Source organism: Salvelinus fontinalis, chromosome 19 (assembly GCF_029448725.1).
Source record: "Salvelinus fontinalis isolate EN_2023a chromosome 19, ASM2944872v1, whole genome shotgun sequence".
Classification (NCBI taxonomy): domain Eukaryota; kingdom Metazoa; phylum Chordata; class Actinopteri; order Salmoniformes; family Salmonidae; genus Salvelinus; species Salvelinus fontinalis.
The window spans coordinates 50,908,660-50,926,265 of NC_074683.1; the positions used below are offsets into that span (position 1 = coordinate 50,908,660).

Consider the following 17,606-nt stretch of genomic DNA (forward strand, 5'->3'; position numbering starts at 1 on the left):
GTACACTGTGTAAATGTATTGTAGTTTCGCTGGTTAAATATCACTTCATCTGCCTGGCCTTCAAACACTAATGTATCTGGTTCAATACCACTCCAGTATGCCGTCAGACAAACCGATTGGCATGGTTGTGCTCTCCCTAGCCGGAGTAAACACAAAATAATGTCCACACAATAATGGGCCACATTAGCCCACCAGGCAGCCAGGAGAGCTCCAGAGCCAACTCAGACAGGCTGAACCCCGGGGCTGGTCGCTGAACTAGTTTTATATTCTAATGGTTTGATGGAGCTGAAGGCTATCCAACCAACACCAAAAGGCAAGGCTCTGCTAGCTAGCCTGTCTCTGCCAGGTTATTGTTCCCGGTTCCCTCCCTACCAAATGACACTACTTTGGACTCTGGTCTAAAGTAGTGGCACTGTATTCCCCTAGGACTCTGGTCTAAAGTAGTGGCACCGTATTCCCCTAGGACTCTGGTCTAAAGTAGTGGGCACCGTATTCCCCTAGGACTCTGGTCTAAAGTAGTGGCACTGTATTCCCCTAGGACTCTGGTCTAAAGTAGTGGCACCGTATTCCCCTAGGACTCTGGTCTAAAGTAGTGGGCACCGTATTCCCCTAGGACTCTGGTCTAAAGTAGTGGGCACCGTATTCCCCTAGGACTCTGGTCTAAAGTAGTGGGCACCGTATTCCCCTAGGACTCTGGTCTAAAGTAGTGGGCACCGTATTCCCCTAGGACTCTGGTCTAAAGTAGTGGGCACCGTATTCCCCTAGGACTCTGGTCTAAAGTAGTGGCACCGTATTCCCCTAGGACTCTGGTCTAAAGTAGTGGGCACCGTATTCCCCTAGGACTCTGGTCTAAAGTAGTGGGCACTGTATTCCCCTAGGACTCTGGTCTAAAGTAGTGGCACCGTATTCCCCTAGGACTCTGGTCTAAAGTAGTGGGCACCGTATTCCCCTAGGACTCTGGTCTAAAGTAGTGTAACACAGGAAAGTGGCACCGTATTCCCCTAGGACTCTGGTCTAAAGTAGTGGGCACCGTATTCCCCTAGGACTCTGGTCTAAAGTAGTGTAACACAGGAAAGTGGCACCGTATTCCCCTAGGACTCTGGTCTAAAGTAGTGGGCACCGTATTCCCCTAGGACTCTGGTCTAAAGTAGTGGGCACTGTATTCCCCTAGGACTCTGGTCTAAAGTAGTGGCACCGTATTCCCCTAGGACTCTGGTCTAAAGTAGTGGGCACCGTATTCCCCTAGGACTCTGGTCTAAAGTAGTGGGCACCGTATTCCCCTAGGACTATGGTCTAAAGTAGTGGCACCGTATTCCCCTAGGACTCTGGTCTAAAGTAGTGGGCACCGTATTCCCCTAGGGCTCTGGTCTAAAGTAGTGGGCACCGTATTCCCCTAGGACTCTGGTCTAAAGTAGTGGCACTGTATTCCCCTAGGACTCTGGGCTAAAGTAGTGGGCACCGTATTCCCCTAGGGCTCTGGTCTAAAGTAGTGGGCACCGTATTCCCCTAGGGCTCTGGTCTAAAGTAGTGTAACATAGGAAATAGGGTTCCATTTGGGACACTCTTAATTCACTGAGCCAGAGCAGCGCAACAGAGCAGAACGTATCCATGAGCTGCATCACAGCCAGTCACTGGTGAAGCGGAGGACTGGAGAACACTCAGCTAGCCCCTCTAACCCCACTCTGATAGTTAGCCCCTCTAACCCCACTCTGATAGTTAGCCCCTCTAACCCCACTCTGACAGCTAGCCCCTAACCCCACTCTGACAGCTAGCCCCTAACCCCACTCTGACAGCTAGCCCCTAACCCCACTCTGATAGTTAGCCCCTCTAACCCCACTCTGACAGCTAGCCCCTAACCCCACTCTGACAGCTAGCCCCTAACCCCACTCTGACAGCTAGCCCCTAACCCCACTCTGACAGCTAGCCCCTAACCCCACTCTGACAGCTAGCCCCTAACCCCACTCTGACAGCTAGCCCCTAACCCCACTCTGACAGCTAGCCCCTAACCCCACTCTGACAGCTAGCCCCTAACCCCACTCTGACAGCTAGCCCCTAACCCCACTCTGACAGCTAGCCCCTAACCCCACTCTGACAGCTAGCCCCTAACCCCACTCTGACAGCTAGCCCCTAACCCCACTCTGACAGCTAGCCCCTAACCCCACTCTGACAGCTAGCCCCTAACCCCACTCTGACAGCTAGCCCCTAACCCCACTCTGACAGCTAGCCCCTAACCCCACTCTGACAGCTAGCCCCTAACCCCACTCTGACAGCTAGCCCCTAACCCCACTCTGACAGCTAGCCCCTAACCCCACTCTGACAGCTAGCCCCTAACCCCACTCTGACAGCTAGCCCCTAACCCCACTCTGACAGCTAGCCCCTAACCCCACTCTGACAGCTAGCCCCTAACCCCACTCTGACAGCTAGCCCCTAACCCCACTCTGACAGCTAGCCCCTAACCCCACTCTGACAGCTAGCCCCTAACCCCACTCTGACAGCTAGCCCCTAACCCCACTCTGACAGCTAGCCCCTAACCCCACTCTGACAGCTAGCCCCTAACCCCACTCTGACAGCTAGCCCCTAACCCCACTCTGACAGCTAGCCCCTAACCCCACTCTGACAGCTAGCCCCTAACCCCACTCTGACAGCTAGCCCCTAACCCCACTCTGACAGCTAGCCCCTAACCCCACTCTGACAGCTAGCCCCTAACCCCACTCTGACAGCTAGCCCCTAACCCCACTCTGACAGCTAGCCCCTAACCCCACTCTGACAGCTAGCCCCTAACCCCACTCTGACAGCTAGCCCCTAACCCCACTCTGACAGCTAGCCCCTAACCCCACTCTGACAGCTAGCCCCTAACCCCACTCTGACAGCTAGCCCCTAACCCCACTCTGACAGCTAGCCCCTAACCCCACTCTGACAGCTAGCCCCTAACCCCACTCTGACAGCTAGCCCCTAACCCCACTCTGACAGCTAGCCCCTAACCCCACTCTGACAGCTAGCCCCTAACCCCACTCTGACAGCTAGCCCCTAACCCCACTCTGACAGCTAGCCCCTAACCCCACTCTGACAGCTAGCCCCTAACCCCACTCTGACAGCTAGCCCCTAACCCCACTCTGACAGCTAGCCCCTAACCCCACTCTGACAGCTAGCCCCTAACCCCACTCTGACAGCTAGCCCCTAACCCCACTCTGACAGCTAGCCCCTAACCCCACTCTGACAGCTAGCCCCTAACCCCACTCTGACAGCTAGCCCCTAACCCCACTCTGACAGCTAGCCCCTAACCCCACTCTGACAGCTAGCCCCTAACCCCACTCTGACAGCTAGCCCCTAACCCCACTCTGACAGCTAGCCCCTAACCCCACTCTGACAGCTAGCCCCTAACCCCACTCTGACAGCTAGCCCCTAACCCCACTCTGACAGCTAGCCCCTAACCCCACTCTGACAGCTAGCCCCTAACCCCACTCTGACAGCTAGCCCCTAACCCCACTCTGACAGCTAGCCCCTAACCCCACTCTGACAGCTAGCCCCTAACCCCACTCTGCTAGCCCCTAACCCCACTCTGCTAGCCCCTAACCCCACTCTGCTAGCCCCTAACCCCACTCTGCTAGCCCCTAACCCCACTCTGCTAGCCCCTAACCCCACTCTGCTAGCCCCTAACCCCACTCTGCTAGCCCCTAACCCCACTCTGCTAGCCCCTAACCCCACTCTGCTAGCCCCTAACCCCACTCTGCTAGCCCCTAACCCCACTCTGCTAGCCCCTAACACCACTCTGCTAGCCTCTAACACCACTCTGCTAGCCTCTAACACCACTCTGCTAGTTAACCTCTCTCCCTAGTCCTCCACAGAGCCAGCAAAACAGCAGTGTGAAATGTAAGAGAACTGAATTGGGGGATGAGGGAGGACGGGGGAACGAGTAGGACTAGGACGAGGACGAGGAGAATAAATGGGCCAACTTCCCTTCCTCCATTAGCCAACATCCTTAGGGAATGATGACATCATTCCATCACTTCCTGCCTCCAACCCCATGTTGTCATCCCGAAGAGCAGAGCCCAGAAGCCATTGTAGTGTGTGTGTGTGTGTGTGTGTGTGTGTGTGTGTGTGTGTGTGTGTGTGTGTGTGTGTGTGTGTGTGTGTGGTGTGTACGTTTCATTGTATTGTATATTCTGACATTGTTTTTAAATCTCATCCTTCAGCTCCCCTCAACCCCTCCCATCTATCTCTGACCACCATCCAGTCCCATCCTACCCACAACCCCTCCCATCTATCTCTGAACACCATCCAGTCCCATCCTCCCCTCAACCCCTCCCATCTATCTCTGAACACCATCCAGTCCCATCCTTCAGCTCCCCTCAACCCCTCCCATCTATCTCTGAACACCATCCAGTCCCATCCTTCAGCTCCCCTCAACCCCTCCCATCTATCTCCTAACACCATCCAGTCCCATCCTTCAGCTCCCCTCAACCCCTCCCATCTATCTCTGAACACCATCCAGTCCCATCCTTCAGCTCCCCTCAACCCCTCCCATCTATCTCTGAAGACCATCCAGTCCCATCCTTCAGCTCCCCTCAACCCCTCCCATCTATCTCTGAACTCCATCCAGTTGATTTCTAGCGGTCATATATTTTTCCACTCTGCTGTTTCACAAAAGTTCAGAAGCTTTACATTTTCATAGTTTCCACAGAATGTAAATTAAAAGATGAACAGCTTTGTTAATAGTATTATTGATCGTTTAACTATGACGTATCAAATAAAAAAAGCTACATATGGGCAGTACCAAAACAAGTGCTGTAAAAACAGGAATGTTTTATCTCCATCTCTTCATTCAAAGACTCAATCTCGGACACTCTTACTGACAGTTGTGGCTGCTTTGCGTGATGTATTGTTGTCTCTACCTTCTTACCCTTTATGCTGTTGCCTGCGAAAGTGAGAGGTTGTAATCTGAATGAAGGGGGAAAAAGGACCTTCTTGAACACAGAGTGAGCCATTCTTACTAATATGCTAGTTGGGATTGACGTTTGAGTCATGATGGAAAGCCTATTATGCTCCCTGACCCATTACACAACGGGTGGGTCTAATCGTGAATGATGATTGGTAAAAAATAAAAATCATAATAAAAAAATAAAAATCACATTCATACATCTATGACGTTAAAATGCTTATTAACTCGGTTCCATCTGACATCACAATCCACTGTCTCATCAGCCCAGCCAGGCAATTTATAAACTTGATCTCCACTTTAAAAAGCATCCAGACATGATCTTTTAGTGTAGCATTTCGTTTTCAACAGCAGAGATAATGTATAAAAAGATAATGTATAAAAAGATAATGTATAAAAAGATACTGTATAAAAAGATACTGTATAAAAAGATACTGTATAAAAAGATAATGTATAAAAAGATAATGTATAAAAAGTGTCCCTCTAACATTTGCAACATTGTTTCAATATTCAAATTCAAGCTCCAGATGTTTGAGTTTATTTTTACCGGGACAGTGCACATTAATCAACATTTCACTAAAAGGTTTTAGCCAGCTGGCAAATTTTCAACTGCAGTCCCTGGGCAGGTTATTATGTTCCATAGTAATGAACGTGTTGGGATGAGACAGAGACAGGCAGGCAGCTTTTCTCAGCCAGTCAAATTAAATGAATCAGCATCATTTTTATGGATAACATACAAAGAACTATCAATAGAAAACAGGTCAAATGAGACGACGTACGGCTAGTTTGTAGTCTTCCCAGCTTCAGTTTGAAGTGATTGTGTTGGCTGTGTTGTTAGCTGTGTTGCTGGCTGTGTTGTCGGCTGTGTTGGCTGTGTTGTTGGCTGTGTTGTTGGCTGTGCTAGCTGTGTTGTAGGCTGTGTTGCTGGCTGTGTTGTCGGCTGTGTTGTTAGATGTGTTGTTGACTGTGTTGTTGGCTGTGTTGTTGGCTGTGTTGATAGCTGTGTTGTTGACTGTGTTGGCTGTGTTGTTGACTGTGTTGCTGGCTGTGTTGTTGGCTGTGTTGTTAGCTGTGTTGTTGGCTGTGTTGTTAGATGTGTTGTTGGCTGTGTTGTTGGCTGTGTTGTTGGCTGTGTTGTTGGCTGTGTTGTTGGCTGTGTTGTTGGCTGTGTTGTTGGCTGTGTTGTTGGCTGTGTTGTTGGCTGTGTTGCCGGCTGTGTTGCTGGCTGTGTTGCTGGCTGTGTTGTTGGCTGTGTTGTTGGCTGTGTTGTTGGCTGTGTTGTTGGCTGTGTTGTTGGCTGTGTTGTTGGCTGTGTTGTTGGCTGTGTTGTTGGTTGTGTTGTTGGCTGTGTTGCTGGCTGTGTTGTTGGCTGTGTTGTTGGCTGTGTTGTTATCTGTGTTGTTGGCTGTGTTGTTATCTGTGTTGTTGGCTGTGTTGTTGGTTGTGTTGTTGGCTGTGTTGTTGGCTGTGTTGTTAGCTGTGTTGTTGGCTGTGTTGTCGGCTGTGTTGCTGGCTGTGTTGTTAGCTGTGTTGTCAGCTGTGTTGTCGGCTGTGTTGTTGGCTGTGTTGCTGGCTGTGTTGCTGGCTGTGTTGTTAGCTGTGTTGTTAGCTGTGTTGTTGGCTGTGTTGCTGGCTGTGTTGCTGGCTGTGTTGTTGACTGTGTTGCTGGCTGTGTTGCTGGCTGTGTTGTTAGCTGTGTTGCTGGCTGTGTTGTTAGCTGTGTTGTTAGCTGTGTTGTTAGCTGTGCTGCTGGCTGTGTTGTTGGCTGTGTTGCTGGCTGTGTTGCTGGCTGTGTTGTTAGCTGTGTTGTTAGCTGTGTTGTTGGCTGTGTTGCTGGCTGTGTTGCTGGCTGTGTTGCTGGCTGTGTTGTTAGCTGTGTTGTTGGCTGTGTTGCTGGCTGTGTTGCTGGCTGTGTTGTTGACTGTGTTGCTGGCTGTGTTGCTGGCTGTGTTGTTAGCTGTGTTGCTGGCTGTGTTGTTAGCTGTGTTGTTAGCTGTGTTGTTAGCTGTGCTGCTGGCTGTGTTGTTGGCTGTGTTGTTAGCTGTGTTGCTGGCTGTGTTGTTAGCTGTGTTGTTAGCTGTGTTGTTGGCTGTGTTGTCGGCTGTGTTGTTGGCTGTGTTGCTGGCCGTGTTGTCGGCTGTGTTGTCAGCCGTGTTGTTGGCCGTGTTGCTGGCTGTGTTGCTGGCTGTGTTAGCTGTGTTGTTAGCTGTGTTGTTAGCTGTGTTGTTAGCTGTGTTAGCTGTGTTGTTAGCTGTGTTGTTAGCTGTGTTGTTAGCTGTGTTGTTAGCTGTGTTGTTGGCTGTGTTGGCTGTGTTGGCTGTGTTGCTGGCTGTGTTAGCTGTGTTGTTAGCTGTGTTGTTAGCTGTGCTGCTGGCTGTGTTGCTGGCTGTGTTGTCGGCTGTGTTGCTGGCTGTGTTGTTGGCTGTGTTGTTGGCTGTGTTGTCGGCTGTGTTGTTGGCCGTGTTGTTGGCTGTGTTGTTGGCTGTGTTGTTGGCTGTGTTGTTGGCTGTGTTGTTGGCTGTGTTGTTGGCTGTGTTGCTAGCTGTGTTGCTAGCTGTGTTGCTAGCTGTGTTGCTGGCTGTGTTGCTGGCTGTGTTGTCGGCTGTGTTGTCGGCTGTGTTGTCGGCTGTGTTGTCGGCTGTGTTGTCGGCTGTGTTGTCGGCTGTGTTGTCAGCTGTGTTGTTGGCTGTGTTGCTGGCTGTGTTGTTGGCTGTGTTGTTGGCTGTGTTGTTGGCTGTGTTGTTGGCTGTGTTGTTGGCTGTGTTGCTAGCTGTGTTGTTGGCTGTGTTGTTGGCTGTGTTGTCGGCTGTGTTGTCGGCTGTGTTGTTGGCTGTGTTGCTGGCTGTGTTGGTGGCTGTGGTGTTGGCTGTGTTGTTGGCTGTGTTATTGGCTGTGTTGTTAGCTGTGTTGTTGGCTGTGTTGTTGGCTGTGTTGCTGGCTGTGTTGTTAGCTGTGTTGTTGGCTGTGTTGTTGGCTGTGTTGTTGGCTGTGTTGCTAGCTGTGTTGTTAGCTGTGTTGTTAGCTGTGTTGTTGGCTGTGTTGTTGGCTGTGTTGTTGGCTGTGTTGTTGGCTGTGTTGTTAGCTGTGTTGCTGGCTGTGTTGTTAGCTGTGTTGCTGGCTGTGTTGTTAGCTGTGTTGCTGGCTGTGTTGTTGGCTGTGTTGCTGGCTGTGTTGTTGGCTGTGTTGCTGGCTGTGTTGCTGGCTGTGTTGTTGGCTGTGTTAGCTGTGTTGTTGGCTGTGTTGTTAGCTGTGTTGTTGGCTGTGTTAGCTGTGTTGTTGGCTGTGTTGTTAGCTGTGTTGTTAGCTGTGTTGCTGGCTGTGTTGCTGGCTAGCTCCTCTGAACAACAGTGTCCTAACGAGAGAGAGCACATTTTCTACTCCAGGTGAAATCACAGCTCATTGTTATGAATGTATCCAACTAAAATGTCTCTAGAAAAACAGCTGAAACAAAACGCAGCTCCTGTAGTTCTGTCTGCACCGTTTGACGTGACTGTAAGTTAGCCGTAGATGGCTAGCTAGCAAGGGATCAGAATGTTGCCAGTACTTGGCAATGGAACATTTAGAACGAACGACTGGGTCGCGTCCACAGATACAGGGAAAAAAATTAAAAGACTGAACGACTGGGTCGCGTCTCTGGCAACCAAACCGATGGCACGAACAACCACCCGGGCATGGGTAGACAACCCTAGATTTGTGTCGGGACTATATCTTGTGGAAGGATGAAATAGTATGAATAAATGTATAAAAATATGTAAATCATTATTTAAAATATGTTGGTAACCTGTTGTATAAAAGTGATAATGCCCTAGAAGCCGGTGTTAGGAGGATATATTGCCACGGGTGTTAGGTCTGAGACAAAGTCGAGGGCCGGCTTCTCGGGCATTATCACGTGAATAGATAACAGGCTAAACAGGTGTAGTGTTACTGGGAATGATCCTGTTGCTTAGGGAGTTTATTGCAACAGGAAACTTCCTACTGTAGCTTCCCCTGCATCCGGTCCCCTAACAGTCTCTGGCTCCAGTAACAACAGGAAACTTCCTACTGTAGCTTCCCCTGCATCCGGTCCCCTAACAGTCTCTGGTTCCAGTAACTACAGGAAACGTCCTACTGTAGCTTCCCCTGCATCCGGTCCCCTAACAGTCTCTGGCTCCAGTAACTACACGAAACTTCCTACTGTAGCTTCCCCTGCATCCGGTCCCCTAACAGTCTCTGGCTCCAGTAACTACAGGAAACTTCCTACTGTAGCTTCCCCTGCATCCGGTCCCCTAACAGTCTCTGGCTCCAGTAACAACAGGAAACTTCCTACTGTAGCTTCCCCTGCATCCGGTCCCCTAACAGTCTCTGGTTCCAGTAACTACAGGAAACGTCCTACTGTAGCTTCCCCTGCATCCGGTCCCCTAACAGTCTCTGGCTCCAGTAACTACACGAAACTTCCTACTGTAGCTTCCCCTGCATCCGGTCCCCTAACAGTCTCTGGCTCCAGTAACTACAGGAAACTTCCTACTGTAGCTTCCCCTGCATCCGGTCCCCTAACAGTCTCTGGCTCCAGTAACTACAGGAAACTTCCTACTGTAGCTTCCCCTGCATTCGGTCCCCTAACAGTCTCTGGCTCCAGTAACTACAGGAGTTTCCCCCTGCATCCTGTTCACCCACACTCCCTTGCTGGCCTTGTAGAGCTGCCTCTAATGCCCTAAGGCGCAGTCTCAAGCCCTACGCCCAGGCCCAGGAAGACGGCTACGCCCGGGAAGACGGCTACGCCCGGCCCCGGGAAGACGGCTACGCCCAGGCCCCGGGAAGACGGCTACGCCCAGGCCCCGGGAAGACGGCTACGCCCAGGCCCCGGGAAGACGGCTACGCCCAGGCCCCGGGAAGACGGCTACGCCCAGGCCCCGGGAAGACGGCTACGCCCAGGCCCCGGGAAGACGGCTACGCCCAGGCCCCGGGAAGACGGCTACGCCCAGGCCCCGGGAAGACGGCTACGCCCAGGCCCCGGGAAGACGGCTACGCCCAGGCCCCGGGAAGACGGCTACGCCCAGGCCCCGGGAAGACGGCTACGCCCAGGCCCCGGGAAGACGGCTACGCCCAGGCCCCGGGAAGACGGCTACGCCCAGGCCCCGGGAAGACGGCTACGCCCAGGCCCCGGGAAGACGGCTACGCCCAGGCCCCGGGAAGACGGCTACGCCCAGGCCCCGGGAAGACGGCTACGCCCAGGCCCCGGGAAGACGGCTACGCCCAGGCCCCGGGAAGACGGCTACGCCCAGGCCCAGGAAGACGGCTAGACTCATCTCTGCTTCCACTTCACAGCCACAGGGCAACACCCACCAAACCAACTCCTACAGTCTAGCCTGGTTTCCAAACATCCCACACAGCACCACTACACAGCCATAGGGCAACACCCACCAAACCAACTCCTATAGTCTAGCCTGGTTTCCAAACGTCCCACTTCACAGCCACAGGGCAACACCCACCAAACCAACTCCTACAGTCTAGCCTGGTTTCCAAACGTCCCACACAGCACCACATCACAGCCACAGGGCAACACCCACCAAACCAACTCCTACAGTCTAGCCTGGTTTCCAAACGTCCCACTTCACAGCCACAGGACAACACCCACCAAACCAACTCCTACAGTCTAGCCTGGTTTCCAAACGTCCCACTTCACAGCCACAGGACAACACCCACCAAACCAACTCCTACAGTCTAGCCTGGTTTCCAAACGTCCCACTTCACAGCCACAGGACAACACCCACCAAACCAACTCCTAGTCTAGCCTGGTTTCCAAACGTTCCACACAGCCACAGGGCAACACCCACCAAACCAACTCCTAGAGTCTAGCCTGGTTTCCAAACGTCCCACTTCACAGCCACAGGACAACACCCACCAAACCAACTCCTACTAGTCTAGCCTGGTTTCCAAACGTCCCACTTCACAGCCACAGGGCAACACCCACCAAACCAACTCCTACAGTCTAGCCTGGTTTCCAAACGTCCCACACAGCACCACTTCACAGCCACAGGGCAACACCCACCAAACCAACTCCTACAGTCTAGCCTGGTTTCCAAACGTCCCACTTCACAGCCACAGGACAACACCCACCAAACCAACTCCTACAGTCTAGCCTGGTTTCCAAACGTCCCACTTCACAGCCACAGGACAACACCCACCAAACCAACTCCTACAGTCTAGCCTGGTTTCCAAACGTCCCACACAGCACCACTTCACAGCCACAGGGCAACACCCACCAAACCAACTCCTACAGTCTAGCCTGGTTTCCAAACGTCCCACTTCAAACCACAGTAACAGTTATCTAGTCTGGAGGTTCCTTCATTTATAGGGATGCATCACGAATTTCACACTTGTCCCTATATAGTGCACTACTTTTCCCCATAGGGCCATATAGACAATTGGGTGCCAGTTGGCACACAGCCTTGGTGTACTGTACCGTTGGAGTTGGCTAAGTCTTTAGCCTCCAATTTATTCTACCCTGAAGCATGTTGTTTTCCCACACAGACAGAAAATCTCTCGGAACACTCGAGACCCTTCGGAGTGGAAATATTCAGTACAGAGGAAAGTGAAACGGGCGTAACGGGACGACTGGGTATGGAAATAGTAAGAGAGATGGGCCGTGGTCGGATGGATCGTGTGTGTGTCCGTGTGTACAGAATAAGAGCTGTATAAAAAAACACTACTACAGTTCTTACCTTTTGGTGTAGTATAGCTAGACAGCCGAGCTCACTGCCCACTAAGGTCTGGCAGGAAACAACACGATAGTTCACCCTGAAAGGAGGAAGGAACAGAAGAGAGGAACTTCATTATTTCAGAGTGCAGCACACTAAATCAACGTTCAATATCAATCCACTTTATCCCCTCTGCTTTCTGCTGAATCCAACTGTTACTGGACACATATTTGAAGGGTAGAATGTTAATTGAAATGCATTCCACGTGACTACCTCATGAAACTGGTTGAGAGAATGCCAAGAGTGTGCAAAAGCTGTCATCAAGGCAAAGGGTGGCTACTTTGAAGAATCTAAAATATATTTTGATTTGTTTAACACTTTTTTTGGTTACTACGTGATTCCATATGTGTTATTTCATAGTTTCGATATCTTCACTAGTATTCTACAACGTAGAAAATAGTAAAAATAAAGAAAAACCCTTGAATGAGTAGGTGTGTCCAAACTTTTGACTGGACCTGTACCTCTTAGGTCGCAGGTTGGGGCTTGGGCAGGTGTAATAGTGGGGGTTGGGCCTGTTCTAAACTTTTGACTGGTACTGTATGTCTGTCTGCTACAAACAAACAGGGGACCATGACAGGCCAGCATCTGTCTGCTACAAACAAACAGGGGACCATGACAGACCAGTATCTCTGTCTGCTACATACAAACAGGGGACCATGACAGACCAGTATTCTCTGTCTGCTACATACAAACAAACAGGGGACCATGACAGACCAGTATTCTCTGTCTGCTACATACAAACAAACAGGGGACCATGACAGACCAGTATTCTCTGTCTGCTACATACATACAAACAGGGGACCATGACAGGCCAGCATCTCTGTCTGCTACATACAAACAAACAGGGGACCATGACAGACCAGTATCCTCTGTCTGCTACATACAAACAGGGGACCATGACAGACCAGCATCTCTGTCTGCTACATACAAACAGGGGACCATGACAGACCAGTATTCTCTGTCTGCTACATACAAACAGAGGACCATGACAGACCAGCATCTCTGTCTGCTACATACAAACAGGGGACCATGACAGACCAGTATTCTCTGTCTGCTACATACAAACAGGGGACCATGACAGACCAGTATTCTCTGTCTGCTACATACATACAAACAGGGGACCATGACAGACCAGTATTCTCTGTCTGCTACATACAAACAAACAGGGGACCATGACAGACCAGTATTCTCTGTCTGCTACATACAAACAGGGGACCATGACAGACCAGTATTCTCTGTCTGCTACATACATACAAACAGGGGACCATGACAGACCAGTATTCTCTGTCTGCTACATACAAACAGGGGACCATGACAGACCAGCATCTCTGTCTGCTACATACAAACAGGGGACCATGACAGACCAGTCTCTCTGTCTGCTACATACAAACAGGGGACCATGACAGGCCAGCATGTCTGCTACATACAAACAGGGGACCATGACAGACCAGCATCTGTCTGCTACATACAAACAGGGGACCATGACAGGCCAGCATCTGTCTGCAGAATGTTTTGTCTAAACGGAGAAACCAGACATCGTCTCTGAAGGCGCAAGGCCGTGGCCATGGAGACGAGAAACATAAATAAACAGCTTGACAGCCGCTAACTACAGTATAGAGTCGGACGCTTTGTTCAACTTTGAAATCAATGGGTTTTGTTTGGTATACATTTTAAAGTGTTTCAGTGTAATTTCCCCACATACTCATTCCTAACGGTAACAGAGAGAGACGAGCTTTCTCACTCAAATGACATGACTGACAGCTCAGGGTAGCTCTCAGACGACACACACACACACACACACACAAACACACACACACACACACAGAGCCCAGGGCGGAGCAGATAACCTAAAATACACGACACAGACAGACTACCATTTAACCTAAAGTACACGACACAGACAGACTACCATATAACCTAAAATACACGACACAGACAGACTACCATATAACCTAAAGTACACGACACAGACAGACTACCATATAACCTAAAATACACGACACAGACAGACTACCATATAACCTAAAATACACGACACAGACAGACTACCATATAACCTAAAATACACGACACAGACAGACTACCATATAACCTAAAGTACACGACACAGACAGACTACCATATAACCTAAAGTACACGACACAGACAGACTACCATATAACCTAAAGTACACGACACAGACAGACTACCATATAACCTAAAATACACGACACAGACAGACTACCATATAACCTAAAGTACACGACACAGACAGACTACCATATAACCTAAAATACACGACACAGACAGACTACCATATAACCTAAAGTACACGACACAGACAGACTACCATATAACCTAAAGTACACGACACAGACAGACTACCATATAACCTAAAGTACACGACACAGACAGACTACCATATAACCTAAAGTACACGACACAGACAGACTACCATATAACCTAAAGTACACGACACAGACAGACTACCATATAACCTAAAATACACGACACAGACAGACTACCATATAACCTAAAATACACGACACAGACAGACTACCATATAACCTAAAATACACGACACAGACAGACTACCATATAACCTAAAGTACACGACACAGACAGACTACCATATAACCTAAAATACACGACACAGACAGACTACCATTTAACCTAAAGTACACGACACAGACAGACTACCATATAACCTAAAGTACACGACACAGACAGACTACCATATAACCTAAAGTACACGACACAGACAGACTACCATATAACCTAAAATACACGACACAGACAGACTACCATATAACCTAAAATACACGACACAGACAGACTACCATATAACCTAAAGTACACGACACAGACAGACTACCATATAACCTAAAATACACGACACAGACAGACTACCATATAACCTAAAGTACACGACACAGACAGACTACCATATAACCTAAAGTACACGACACAGACAGACTACCATATAACCTAAAGTACACGACACAGACAGACTACCATATAACCTAAAATACACGACACAGACAGACTACCATATAACCTAAAGTACACGACACAGACAGACTACCATATAACCTAAAATACACGACACAGACAGACTACCATATAACCTAAAATACACGACACAGACAGACTACCATATAACCTAAAATACACGACACAGACAGACTACCATATAACCTAAAGTACACGACACAGACAGACTACCATATAACCTAAAATACACGACACAGACAGACTACCATATAACAACAGTGAGCCCCTGCAGCTCCGTCCCGGTTCTCTGAACAGGGGCCATTTGGTGTGGGGGGGTCCGTGAGTGTCTTTTGACTGTCCATTGGATTCCTTATGTCTAACTCATTGTTAGACAACACGTTTGGACCAAATGGGATACAAGGTACTATATTTAATATAACATTAATCCTATGAAGTAAAATATATATAATAATAATAATAATGCAAATTTGGACTCAATCAATTATGTGGGCAAATAGGGTATACAAGGGAGTGACAGAGTATTGTATTTCACCTGTTTTTAACCAGGTAGGCTAGTTGAGAACACCTTTATTTAACCAGGTAGGCTAGTTGAGAACACCTTTATTTAACCAGGTAGGCCAGTTGAGAACACCTTTATTTAACCAGGTAGGCTAGTTGAGAACACCTTTATTTAACCAGGTAGGCCAGTTGAGAACACCTTTATTTAACCAGGTAGGCTAGTTGAGAACACCTTTATTTAACCAGGTAGGCTAGTTGAGAACACCTTTATTTAACCAGGTAGGCCAGTTGAGAACACCTTTATTTAACCAGGTAGGCTAGTTGAGAACACCTTTATTTAACCAGGTAGGCCAGTTGAGAACACCTTTATTTAACCAGGTAGGCCAGTTGAGAACACCTTTATTTAACCAGGTAGGCTAGTTGAGAACACCTTTATTTAACCAGGTAGGCCAGTTGAGAACACCTTTATTTAACCAGGTAGGCTAGTTGAGAACACCTTTATTTAACCAGGTAGGCTAGTTGAGAACACCTTTATTTAACCAGGTAGGCTAGTTGAGAACACCTTTATTTAACCAGGTAGGCTAGTTGAGAACACCTTTATTTAACCAGGTAGGCTAGTTGAGAACACCTTTATTTAACCAGGTAGGCTAGTTGAGAACACCTTTATTTAACCAGGTAGACTAGTTGAGAACACCTTTATTTAACCAGGTAGGCCAGTTGAGAACACCTTTATTTAACCAGGTAGGCTAGTTGAGAACACCTTTATTTAACCAGGTAGGCCAGTTGAGAACACCTTTATTTAACCAGGTAGGCCAGTTGAGAACACCTTTATTTAACCAGGTAGGCTAGTTGAGAACACCTTTATTTAACCAGGTAGGCTAGTTGAGAACACCTTTATTTAACCAGGTAGGCCAGTTGAGAACACCTTTATTTAACCAGGTAGGCTAGTTGAGAACACCTTTATTTAACCAGGTAGGCTAGTTGAGAACACCTTTATTTAACCAGGTAGGCAAGTTGAGAACACCTTTATTTAACCAGGTAGACCAGTTGAGAACACCTTTATTTAACCAGGTAGACTAGTTGAGAACACGTTCTCATTTATAACTGCGACCTGGCCAAGATAAAGCAAAGCAGTTCGACACAAACAACAACACAGAGTTACACATGGAATAAACAAACATACAGTCAATAATACAATAGAAGTCTATATATGTACACAGTGTGTGCACATGGCGTAAGGAGGTGAGGCAATAAATAGGCGAAACGAGCGCATACAGGTCGCAGTGGTGGGTAGTGGATGGGGCTTTGGTGACAAAACGGATGGCACTGTGATAGACTGCATCCAATTTGCTGAGTAGAGTGTTGGAGGCTATTTTGTAAATGACATCACCGAAGTCGAGGATCGGTAGGATAGTTAGTTTTACGAGGGTATGTTCGGCAGCGTGAGTGAAGGAGGCTTTGTTGCGATATAGGAAGCCGATTCTAGATTTAATTTTGGATTGGAGATGCTTAATGTGAGTCTGGAAGGAGAGTTTACAGTCTAACCAGACACCTAGGTATTTGTAGTTGTCCACATATAATAAGTTAGGTATTTGTAGTTGTCCACAAGTCAGAACCGTCCAGAGTAGTGATGCTGGACGGGCGGGCAGGTGCGGGTAGCGATCGGTTGAAGAGCAGGCATTTAGTTTTACTAGTGTTTAAAAGCAGTTGGAGGCCACGGAAGGAGAGTTGTATGGCATTGAAGCTCGTCTGGAGGTTAGTTAACACAGAATGGAATGGGGCGAGAAAACGGACCCTCCGTTACATCGTGACGTGTCATGTCGTAACGTACAGCACGCATAAAGCAACTATTTCTGTCTTACAATCTCTCTCCACCAGGTGTAGCACTTCTCCCATCGTTTAAAAACAAGAAATGGGCAGTGACGGGGGTAAGGGGGGGATACCTAGTTATTTATTGCGTCATCACTGTTAGTGATCATGACTCTCAAAGTCGCTGTTTACTTCTGAAGATCACTTTAGCACCGCCCTAAAAACCCGATTCAAATTCGACACAGACCTTCAAATTAGGTAATGACCTACATTTTGGAAAGCGTGGAAATTCCTTTAATTCCCTGCCTAAGCAAGTTGTATCAGAGTCTGGCATCATTGCTGAATAAAATAAAAATAAACGAGAAGTGATGCTTTTAAAAAAAAATCTGCATTTTATCTCTGCATGCTATTTATTTGAAAGAAATGGTGGTTTAATTGACCCTAGTCAGCCAGTCGACTTCCTGCCCCTCTCCTATACATGATGGAAGTTCACCTTGACCCGTGTCAGCCAGTCGACTTCCTGCCCCTCTCCTATACATGATGGAAGTTCACCTTGACCCGTGTCAGCCAGTCGACTTCCTGCCCCTCTCCTATACATGATGGAAGTTCACCTTGACCCGTGTCAGCCAGTC

General features: G+C 48.7%; 1 protein-coding gene across 5 annotated transcripts in view; it reads right to left on the reverse strand.

The window, feature by feature from the left end:
* The window catches only part of raph1a (Ras association (RalGDS/AF-6) and pleckstrin homology domains 1a), a 251,460-nt gene that overhangs the window by 205,273 nt on the left and 28,581 nt on the right, over nucleotides 1-17,606 (reverse strand). For all 5 annotated transcript variants that reach the window (XR_008753629.1, XR_008753627.1, XR_008753628.1 and 2 more), the window contains exon 2: nucleotides 11,638-11,713. The gene's annotated coding sequence lies outside the window, so the exon portion shown is untranslated. The remainder of the gene's footprint in view (nucleotides 1-11,637; nucleotides 11,714-17,606) is intronic.